We start from the raw sequence: 12,590 nt of genomic DNA on the forward strand, positions 1-12,590 counted from the left end.
CTGGGCTGTTTCCATGTCTTACGGTGGTGAACAATGATGCTATGAACATTAGTGTGCAAGTTTTCGTATGAGTCTCAATTCTCGTTTTCTTGGGGTATATTCCAAGCAATGGAATAGCTGGGTCATATGGATTTTCTGTGTTCAGCTTTTTGATGAAGAACAAAACTGCCTTCCGGAGTGATTGGACATTTTACAATCCCACCAACTATGTATGTGTTTCTACTTCGCCACATCCTCTCCAAACTTTATTATTACTTGTGGTCCTGTCAAACTTTGCTACTATATCTCATTCTGATTTTGATTTGCACTTTTCTTATTGCCGTGATTTGGAGCATTTCTTCATATGTCTATTGGCCATTTGAATATCTCCCTCTGTGAAAATTCTTTCCATGTCTTGCCCGTTTTGTAAGTGGGTTGTCAGTCTTTTTCTTGTGGAGACCAAGAAGTATTCTATAAACTTTTGTTATGAAACTCTTGTCTGAGATGGTATTGGCAAATGTTTATTCCCAGTCAGTAAGTTTTCTTTTTACCCTGTTGGAAAAAAGGGTTTGATGCATGCAGGTGTTTCATCTTTAGAAGGTCCCATTCATCAACTTTATTCTCTTCAGATTACACATTTTGGCTGTATTTGGCAGTCTCTTTACACCATAGACTAGAGCTTCTAAGCTTGATCCCAGTTTGCCTCTTATGAATTTTATGGTTTGGGGCTTTACTCCCAAGTCTCTGATCTACCTTGAGGTGATTTTTGTGTATGTTTTGAGATGTGGATCTTGTTTCAGCTTTCTGCAGGTAGTAGTCCAATTTTGTCAGCACAATTTGTTGGAGAAGTTGTCATTTCCCCATTTGAGAACTTTGATTTCCTTGTCAAATATCAGTTGACCATAGATATCTGAGTCTATTTCTGGGCTCTCAATTCTGTTCCACTAGTCTATCTGCCTGTCACTGTACCAGTACCATGCTGTTTTGGTTATTACCACTATGTAGTAAGTTTTGAGATCAGGGAATGCTATGCCTCTCACTTCATTTTTGTTTCTCAGAAATGTTTTGCTTATTCAGAGTCTCTTTCCTCTCCAAATAAATTTGACAATTTCCCTTTCAATCTCCTTCAAAAATGTGTTATTTGTATTGGTATTGTGTTGAATATATAGATTGCTTTTGGTAGGATTGTCATTTTCACAATATTGAGTCTTCCTATCCATGAACAAGGAACACTTTTCCATTTCTTTAGGTCTCTTATTGTGTCTTGCAGAAATGTTCTGTAGCTTTCTTTATATTGTTCTTTTTTGCCTCTAGCTAAGTTGACTCTCAAGTATCTCAGTTTGTAGTGGACTATCGTAAATGGTATTGCTTTTCTGGTTTCCTTCTCTGAGTTCTCTTTGTTACTGTAAAGGAACTCCTCTGATTTCTGGATATTGATCTTATATCCTGCCACTGTACTAAATTTGCCTACTAGCTCTAACAGGTTTTTTGGTTTTGTTTTTATTTTTATTTTCTTGAGTCTTTGGGATTTTCTGTGTACACTATCATATCTGCATGTTGTAACAGTTTAACTGTCTCTTTGCCTATATGAATGCCTTTTATTTTCTTCCCTTGTCGTATTGCCTTAGCAAGCACTTCCAATATAATAATGAATAGAAGTGGTGACAGTGGAATCCTTGTCTGGTCCTTGTTTGCAAGGAAAATGTTTTTAGTCTTTCTCCATTGAGAATGATATTGGGTCTTGATTTTGCATATATACTTTTCACTGTTGTTGTTGTTATTATGTGCCATCGAGTCACCCGAGACTCATAGCGACCCTTGTACAACAGCCCTAAACCCTTCTCTATCCTGTGCCAATCTTATTGTCTCTGACATACCTACCCCCGTTACCACAGTCACTGAATCAATCCATCTCATTGAGGGTCTTCCTCTCTTACACTGATCCTCTGCCCTCCCAAACATGACGTCCTTCTACAAGGTCTGGTCCAGCCTTGTAACATGTCCAAAGTACGTCAAACAAAGCTTCAGAATCCTTGCCTCCAAGGAACAACCTGGTCTCATCCTTTCTAGGATGAACTTGTTTATTCTCCTAACAGTTCATGGTATATTCACTACTCTTCTCCAGCACTACAACTCAAAGGCTTCAATTTTTCACACTTCTTCATCCTTAGTTTTTATCCAGCTTTCAGATGCATAGAAAGTAACTGTGAAGACTATGGACTGGATCAAGTCTCCAGACTGACATCGGTACTCTTCAGTAATATGGAGAGGACCCTGACAGTAGACTTTCCAAATGCAATTCATCTCTTGATTTCCTGTCTGCTGGTTCCAAGAGTGCTGATTGTACAGCCAAGCAAATAAAGCTGTTAATAATTTTAATCTCTTCACCATCCACATGTTGCCAAACAGCCCAGTGGTGAGAACGTTTTGGTTTGTTTTTCTTTCTTGATGTTGAATTTCAATCCATATTTAAGACTGCAATCCTTGACCTTCTGTAGCAAGCACTTCAGGTCATCCTCAGTTTTAGCAAGCAGGGTTATGTCATCTGCGTAACGCAGAATGTTGATGAGTCTACCTCCAATCCTGATGCCACATTTTTCCTCACAGAGCCCAGCATTCAGGATAATGTGTTCCACATACAGATTGAAATAATATGGATATAGGACACATCTCTGATGTATACCCTTCCCAATTTTGACCCATACAAGGTTCCCTTGCTATATTCTGATGGCTGCCTCTTGGTCCAAGAATAAGCTTTGCATAAGCACAAACAAGTGTTCTGGGATTGTCATACTTCTCAGAGTCAGCCACAATTTGTTGTGATCCACACAGTGAAATGGCTTTGCATAATCAATGAAATTCAGATAGACATTCCTCTCGTACTCTGCTTTCAGCCAAGATCCATCTAACATTAGCTACACTATCACTAGTACCACGGCCTCTTCTAAACTCAGCCTGCACTTCACTCTGTTAATGTGCTGTTACAGTCATTTTTTTATAATCTCCAGAAGAATCTTGCTTGCTTGCTTGCTTGTGATATCAATAATGTTCAACAATTTCAGCCCTCTTCCAGGTCACCTTTCTTTGTAATTGGAACAAACATAGATCTCTTCCAGTCAGCTGGCCAGGTGGTTGTCCTCCAGATTTCTTGGTACAACTTAGTGAGCACATCCAGGGCAGTTTCTGTTTGTTCAAATATGTCAATTGGTATATCATCAATTTCTGGGACCTTGCTTTTTTCCAATTTTTTTCATAGTAGCTTGAACTTCTTCCTTCATCACCACAGGCTCTTGCTCATACATTGTTTCATTAAATTCTTCTGTGTCCATCAATTCCTTTTTGTACAATAACTCTGAATACTCTTTCAATCTTCTTTTAATGCTTCCTGGATAATTTTAGATTCTGCCCAAAGCATCCTTAAGTATTGCACCTTGAGGCTTGAATTTGTTCTTCATTTCCTTAAGCATAAGAAATGCTAAGCGAGTTTGGCCTCTTTGATTTTCTGACTCCAGCCCCTTGCACATTTTATTGTGATACTTTACTTTGTCTTCCCATGCTGCACTGTGTTGAGGAAATTCCATCCTATTCCAGTTTTTCTGAGTGTCTTAATCAGAAAGGGGTATTGGGTTTTGTCAAAAGCCTTTTCTACATCAATTACTAAGATCATGTGGTTCTTGTTATTTGCTTTGTTAACGTGGTGAATTACATTGTTTTTCTTATGTTGAACCATCCTTGCATACCTGTTATGAATTCCACTTGGTCATGGTGAATTATTTTTTTCATGCGCTTTTGGATTCTATTGGATAAGATTTTGTTAAGGATTTTTACATCTATATTCATGGGAGATATTGGTCTATAGTTTTCTTTCTTGGTAATATCTTTACCTGGTTTTGGTATTAGGGTTATGCTTGCTACATAGGATAACTTTAGGAGTGCTTCTTCTTCTTCTATTTTTTTTTTGTAACAGCATTTAACTGCAAAGGCAAGTAACACAACCTGGCACTGACAGCAAAATCTACACACTCATGTTCCCATGAAACATATCTTGGTAGAAGTTATATGGAAGCTAATAACTTATTTTGAGGCCTTTTATGCTTGATTCCCACATGAGTGTTAATGCTTGGTGGTAAGGAGTTACATTACTAACCCAAAGACTGGTGGTTCAAATCCACCAGCTACTGTACAAAAGAAAGCTGGGCAATCTCCTCCCATGAAATCTACTGCCTTTGAAAATCTTCTGGGCATTCAGCTATGAGTCAGCTCTGGCTCAACAATACGTAACAAAAACAATAGGTGTCTTCACAAACCACTGGTTTACATATGCTGATTCCAATTATTGCTATGTGGTTAAACTACCTCTGCTGTGTTTTACTGCCTAATTTTCCTTTTCTGAAGCATGTTTTGAATCATTTGAGCATTTTATCCTCTTAATCTTGACTAGCGTCCAAGCCTGATGTTCTAGTTCAGCCTCATCTCTACTATATGCCAATCTCGGGTCTAACACAAGCTTTCTAATATTGTTTTAGTCTATTTATTTCTTTTCCCCAAGTGTACACAATTTCTGTTTTGTTTTCTCAAGTTAAATATCTTAGGGTATTCTTTTTATGTGCTAACTCATAATTATAGCTCTTAAAAATCATGGTTCTAGTTGGGTATTATTAATCTTTATTTTCTAAATAGCATAAGATGTACTGCACATAAATTGGGAGTTGGATGAATGGGCAATCTCCTGCTTGGAGTGAAGATGCCTGTAATAAAAGGTTATCTTTGGGTGAAGATGCCCATGGATGCACAGACATAAAAAGATATATACTAATGACCCCTACTCTAGATTCTGTATCTAATCCTGCAGGGAAAGAAAGCTCAGGCATTATGATGAATGAGTTCTTTGAATCAAGGAACTTGACAGGCATAACTATCACCCTTTATAAAGTTGCTTTATAAAATCAACAAGTTTCCATATTTTTGTGTAGAACTTATATTCCTTTAACACAGAGAAAACTACCTGGCATCCTGAAGCCCTGATGACTGAGCAGGAGGGAGTTGTGATAACCTGTAGAACAACTAATGCTTCGAGATTTACTCAAGAAACAACATTCAATATGCAGCCATGGTATCAATTTTCATTGCTTGAGCAATAGCAATTCCTCCCATTCTTCCTGGCCATCAGAACTCATTTCTTTTTCTCCAAGAGTAGTGCATATTTCTCATGGGAAAGACATACCCTTGGTTTAAGTTAACCATAATGATTCCTTCAATAAGACACGCTGACATAAGAAACTACCAGAATGGGCTCGAGCAGGACAGAAATCATGAAGACACAAGAAAAGGCAATGTTCATATCTGTTGTTTGTAGGATCACTGTGAGTTGAAGTTAACTTGATGGCACCTAACAACAACAACTCAAAGAGCCTGACTGGTCTCTCAAGCATATTGCTGGTAGGTGCTATTCCTCAGAGAGGGACAGCATGCTTGGAATGGAGGAGGAACAGCAAGAGAGAGGATGAGTTTCAGCTAGATGGATTGACACAGTGACTGCTGCAAAGAGTTCTCGTGCACCAGGAAGTGTGAAGATGGCACAGGATAGGACAGGGTTCAAATCTATCGCTCACAGGATCAATATGGATCATACTCAACTCAACAGAACCTTACAGCAACAATAACAAAATTATTCCCCAGTACAAACAAGAACAAAACGGTTCTTCTAGAGCAGTTGTAAGATTCAGTTCTGGCCTAACAAAGGGTCTAATAGGAGTTTCAATTAAAAGAGAAGCACATAGATACTTTCTGCTTCTCCCTTCCTGTATGTGTACATCTTCATTGAAAGAAAGAGAAGAAACGGGGGAAAGCAAAGGGAAGGAGAGGCTTGGGAGAGAGAAGCATAGTGGTGATCCAGGTGGAGGTGGTTTGCAAGAGCTCAGGCATGAGTTCAGAGAGCTGATGACTTCCCTTCTCTGTTGTGGCAGCATGACTGGTAAACTGTACCCATTAACATCTGCCCCTTGCTTGCCTGTACATTATGAGAATAATAAGAGGGTCTGAGTAAGGTCCTTTGTTCTGCCTCAACTGTGCTACAAATGGGAAGCATTAATAGCTTGTTATCCCTCGTTTCAGGAGGGGTCCTCATTAACAACTGGAAGCTTTATCCTGCCATAGCCATAAAGCAATAAATGGTATAGAAATGAGTCATAAATTACATCTAATTGCACTATCTCATCCCATCAGAACCAAGGACTGCTCCAAATTAACAGGCTGCAAATTTCAAGCAGATATAGGAATATCATTTTCTGTGCAATACTTAATTAGCCTCCAGAAACTGCTACCATGGGACATTACATCAGGGCTCTAGATGCCTCTCCCGGAGAGCAACTGTGGGCATGGTGCACAGTATAAAAGCCAAATATGACCCCTCCCAGACTTCACAGCTCATTCCAGTTGCTCAGAGATTGTGATCAGAAAGGATATCCCACAGCACCATACTGTGCGATTGGCTTCTTAAGATAGTGGCTCCTTTATGACTAGAGTTATGTAACAACAAGGAACTTTATTACTTCTCTACAGTCCTGTTGATGATCTAAAAGAGACAGTGGTAGCTCTTTACATGCATAGTTGAGAGCAATATTGAGACCAGTCATAAAATCTAGCTGCCAATGAAAGACGAGTAATCGTGGTGGAGAACTCCATAACCTTCTGTTCAGTAACTGCTTTGGGTGTCATCGCGTTCAATATTAGAGTTTGACCTGGACCAGCATGGAAAAAGTACAGCATCCACATGGGAGTGAACAACCCACAGCACAGACAGTCATCGCTGCCGATGACAAAAGCAGCATGGAGCTTTTCCTCCACTGCTTCAGCTCTGCCAGCCTTTGAAAATAACATTAGCAAACTTGTCATTGGATTCCCCTTTAGGATAGTGTTCAGTGTCTTCCCCTCCTTACTTCTTCGGACTGTGGACGTTGTTGTTTGGAAGTTATAATTATATTCATTAGAACATGTAAGATTTAAAACCAGCTGGAAAAGTCTCTCCTTCAAGATTTAAAAAAAAAAAAAAAAATCAAACCCAAAACCTAATTATATCACAGAAGAGAAAACATGGTAATTAAAGTGACCATTATATATACCAGGTTCCCTCTAATTATTGTTATTCATTTTGGCAACTGGGAGTTTGAGGATTTGAATTTTATTTTCCAAGCCATAAGGGTGAGAAAAGCAATTTATTTACTTTACTGTTGATCACCAGGAATTAATTTTCACCCATTTCTTCAGACTTCATTGGAGATCTATGTATTTCCTCTTTCTCCACGTCATTAATTTTTAAGGGATGGCTTTCCTGTTTATTCTTCTTAGACCTCACTGACAAATACTCTTCTACACTATGCCAATCACAGGCTTACTGCTGTATTTTTCTCATACTCACACACTGCAGACTTTTTTTAATGTTGTGTGTGTGGTGTTGGGTTGTTTTTGTTTTTTTTTTATCTTAAAGAATGAGAACATTAACTTTACAGATTGGCTTTTGTTAAATTACTCTCCAGTATTGACTGCCAAACTTAGCAAGCATTTTTTAAGTATGATAAAGTTAATGTTACATATTGGATAATTTCTTAAATTACTTGCCCAGTATTGACTGCCTTCATCATTCACTAATTATGGCTGAATCTATGTCTAAACTGTTGAGCTTCAGGCAATCATTTCTCTATTCAGCAATGCTATGCTCAGTACTAAATAATGCAATATAGAAAAAGTAGGATTAAAAGAAAACAGAAGAGTATGAGATTTAAAAAAAAATATATATATAAAGATCAGCAATGAGAAAAGATAAATAAGGCCACTATTGTTGTTAGGTGGTGTCATCAAGTCAAGTACGACTCGTAGCAACCTATGAACAGTGAACTTAAAACTGTCCTACCCTGTGCCATTCTCAGTGTCTAACACACTAGAACATTGCTGTTCTGTTGTTGTTGTTGTTGTTGTTAGGTGCCGTCGAGTTGACTACAACTCATAGTAACCTTACAATAACAATAACCCTGAACACTGCCCCATCCTGAGCCAATCACAGAGGCCTGAAGAGCAATGATGTCCGTTTAAAGGGAGCTTAATTCAAGCCATGGTCTTTGCAATCACTTGCCAAGCATCACAGAGCTTGACAGTGAGTAAGGATGACAGAAGAAGAATTGATTCCTTTGAGTTGTAGTGCTGGAGAAGAATATTGAACATACATGGACTGCCATGAGAACAAACAGATCTATCCTGGAGAGGATAAAACCAAGTAGCTCTTGGAGGCAAGAATTTTGAAGCTCCATGTCACTTACTTTGGGCATGTTGTCCTTGGACAAGGACATTATGCTTGGAAGCGTGGAGGATCATCAGTGCAGGAGAAGATGACCTTGGATGAGATGGATTGACACAGTGACCTGGGGAATGGGGGCAGGTGTGTCAGAGCACTGAGATTGGCTCAGAATAGGGAGGGTTCTGAGCTAACCCGAATGGATCTTTATTGCATGTTTGGTGAATTCAAAACTGACATAGAGGGTTGAGAGGAGACTAGAAAACAAGTGCATAGATAATGAACACTGTACTGGAACAGATGAAGGAGATAACTGTTTACAAGGAATGTATGTTTAGGTATTATATGTAAGACAAGGTCCAAATAAGAGGTACACTGCAAAGAGGACGAGGGACAGAGAGAAGGAGGTAAAGGAAGAAGGGAGGAAATTGTGCGACAACAAATGAATATTTTTTTTTTAATATAAAAAAGTAAGGGCAGGGAGCTCTGGTGGCCTAGTGGCAAGAAGCTGCAACTACAATCCCAGAGGTGCACGGTTCGAATCCACCAGATGCTATGCCGGGGAAGGAGGGCAATCTCCTCCTGTACCAGTCAGATCTGATTTGACGGTACACGCACACAAAAATAATAAAAAAAAATATTAAAGTAAGGGAACTGTGGGAGGGGGACAAGGAAGGGCAGGAAGGAGGAACAAAGAATGAATGGAAATCCAACTTCTTTGTAAACTTTTGTTAAAATAACAATTAAAATTAACAATTAAAAACTAAAACTTTTTAAAAAAATAGGCTAGAAGACTAGGAAGAACATAAAAAATTGATAAAATATAGAATGAGGGGGAATTCTATCTTCAGGAAGATACCATTGAGGGATCAACAAACAACAAAAAAAAAGAGATCGTCTAAGAGAGATTCATTGTCACCAAGTTATTTGAGAAAGGTAAACTGTATTTACTCAAAATTTACTGTATACTTGTAAATTATGTAAGTCAGAAGAGCTACAGAGATGAATAACAAATAGTTCAATCATTCCTTTTATGAATAAACTTTTGCAAAATAACCAAGTCAACCAAAATAAATCTGGCTTTAATCAACCTTCAAGATGGAAAAAATAATTCTATTAGTCCCCAGGTAAACATAAATATTTTTAAATAGTAGATGTATCTATTGGAAGCAGGAGTGGCATCCACGTCCATAAATAGCTTGCCTCTGGAAACCCTATGAACCTAGAGGAAGAATGAAAGTCATGCATGCAAGTGTCAAGGACTTTCACTCATAGGGTCACTATGAGTCACCTACAACTTGATGGCACTAAACAACAACAGGTGTATCTAACTTATTGATGAGAACATGCAAATAATGGTCATTTCTACGGTCTAGAACACTAATTTCTAGGGTGCATACAAAGAAATAAAGGGTGTCACTTGTGGTTTGGAAGCAGGAGTGGCAGCCACTTCCTATTCAACATGCCTCTGTAAACTCTATGAACTTTGCTAAATGTCGATAGTTATAGAAAGGCTTGAGGTCTTTTGTTCATAGGGTTGCTATGAGTCATGCTCAACTCACCGTCGATCAACTACAATACACAGAAACACCATTTATAGATTGTGGATGAGTCTGCCTCCAATCCTGATGCCACCTTCCTCCTCATAAATGATCTGTTCTGTATATAGATTGAAAAGGTTTGAAGGCAGGATGCATCCTTGATGTATTCCTTTACTGATTTTGAACCATGCAGTGTTTCCCTGTCTTGTTCACATAAGCACAATCAGGATGTTCTGGGATTCCTATTCACCTCAAGGTTAGCCACAATTTGTTGTGATCCACACAGTCAATGAAACTATAGATAGTCATTCCTCTGGTACTTTTTCCTTTATGGCAAGATCCATCTGATATTGGCAATACTGTCTGTAGTGTCATGGCCTCTTCTAAATCCAGCTTGCATTTCTGGTCGTTCTCTGTCAATGTACTGTTTCAGTAGTTTCTGGATCATTTTCAGCAGGATTTTGCTAATGTGTGATATTTTAGTGATATTGTTTGATAATTTCCACACTCTATTGGATCATCTTTTTTTGGAATGGGAATACACCACTGGCCAGTTGGCAGCACCATGATAGATGGAGAAGAGATTGAGGTTGTTAACAATAACAGCTTACTCAGCTCCACAATCAACATTCTTAGCATGAGCAGCAAAGAAATCAAAAGACAAATTGCATTGGAAAAATCTGCTGACAGGGACATCTCCAGAGTGCTGAAACACAACGATGTAAGTCTAGAGACTAAGGTGCTATGGTCTTTTACAATCACTTGCTATGCATCAGAGAGTTGCACAGCGACTAAGAATGACAGAAGAAGAATTGAAACCTTCATATTGTGGTGCTGGAAAAGTCTTGAAGATACCTTGGACCCCCAAGAAAACAGACAGGTCTGTCTTAGAGAGGACAAAACTAAGTGTCTCCTTGTAGGCTGGAATTTTGAAACTTCATCTCACATACTTTGGTCACTTGACCAGGAGAGATCGATCCTTAGAGAAGGACATCATGCTTAGAAGGGTGGAGGGATAGTACAGGAAAGGAAGAACTCAGATGAGATGGATTGATACAGTTACTGGGGCAATGGGTGTTGGTGTGTCAGAATTAGTGAGACTGGCTCAGGACAGGACAGGCTTCAGAGCTGCTGCACATAGGGTTGCTATGGGGTGCAGATGACTCGACATCATGGAACAACAGCAAGAACATTGGCAGAAAGGAAAATGGCATTTTGATATCTCATCCTGTTCATAAATGCTTCATATACATTATCTCAGTTCATTTTCAAAACATGTGGACATAAAGAAATGAATATTGTCATCTTCACATTTGACAAAGAGAAATCAGGTCACTTGATGAGCTGACAGTTCAACACTATCACCTGATTTTAGGCTATAAAATCTTACTCAGTTGGCAATTGGGAATTGGTTCAGGCCATGAGTGGTGGAGTGGCATGACCAGACCTGTGAATCGTACTACTCATGGCTTTTCATCCTGAATCACTAAAAATGTCAAAGACCAGCAACAGCATCTCCCTTCTCTCTTAGGAGAGTTTTCTTATTACTGTAAAAAACTAAGTATAGATATCATGCATTTATTCACCAATGGATAACCAGCAGAACATGGAGGCAACCCACAGAACTCTGAAGCATAAGCATAGTTTGTGTTGAAACTTACATTTCCAGGAAAAGAAATTAGAATACAAAAGGAAATCAATTTATTTCCCTGCATACACCCTTAATCCATAGAAGACAAATACATGCTGTCATTGAAAAGGCTTCCTTGGCTAATAGCAATTAGAGACTATATCTCATCTTTGCCTCCAGGTTCTAAAACAAAATATCAATGCCCTAAAAAAGAAGAAGTGAAGTCTGAGGGTTAATGTCTACACAGTTTTTAAAGATATCATTCATTTTCTCTCTAAACTCCAAGTTCTTAATGAACTTTGTTTTAATTCAGGATAAAAGAATAAAAGTCATTATTAAAGTGATTGTTTAAGTCATAAACCTTGAGAAATGGTTATCAGAGCCAGTTAATGACCTAGCCTCTCGGCTAATGGAGGTTAACACTCTAATAAACCATTTGTTAACTACAGCAATTGACTGATTGCAAGAGAATTATGGCTATTATGACGTGTTTTATGAGTGGGAAGGGCAGTATGACACAGCTGGATGGGGATACAGTGTCCAAGCACACCAATAGGTGGTTTTGGAGAAAATGATTGCCACCTGTCACTAAAAGGCTCGCTTTTCAGTGCTTGTCTGTCAGAGGAGGGAAACAGCCATGATTTAAGTATACGGTGGATCAGACTATGGGAAACACTAGTCTTAGTGGGGAAAGAAAAGAAGTAAAAAGTCAGAAACTTAAGTTAGCCTGAAAGCACCCAAGTGTTCTCATTATAAATGGACACTGAGAGCATTGATGAAAGTTTGGAGTTACTAAAACACAAAGCATGAAAAACAACCTTTGCCTTGACAAGAGAGAACGCGTTCCAAATGCCATTAACATACTTTTCAGAAATGTTTATATTGAGGATTGAAAATTGAGATCACAAGTCCCTAAAAATCAGCAAGACTATAAAAAACAATAATGACCTTTTTTAAAGTCACTTTATAACACAGAAACTCAAGATAGAGTACTTCAGTTACAGTTACATTAATGACTCTGAGAAAATAAGTCAAAATAAATGCCTTAAATAAGATAGAATTTTATTTATCCTTTGCAAAAGAGACTTTAGAGGTGGGTAATGGCAATAGCAATGACTTTGGCTCCATCAAGTCCTCAGCTTCCAGCCTCCCT

This window comes from Elephantulus edwardii, unplaced genomic scaffold (assembly GCF_000299155.1).
Source record: "Elephantulus edwardii isolate Elephantulus edwardi_28Jun2011 unplaced genomic scaffold, EleEdw1.0 scaffold00037, whole genome shotgun sequence".
NCBI lineage: Eukaryota > Metazoa > Chordata > Mammalia > Macroscelidea > Macroscelididae > Elephantulus > Elephantulus edwardii.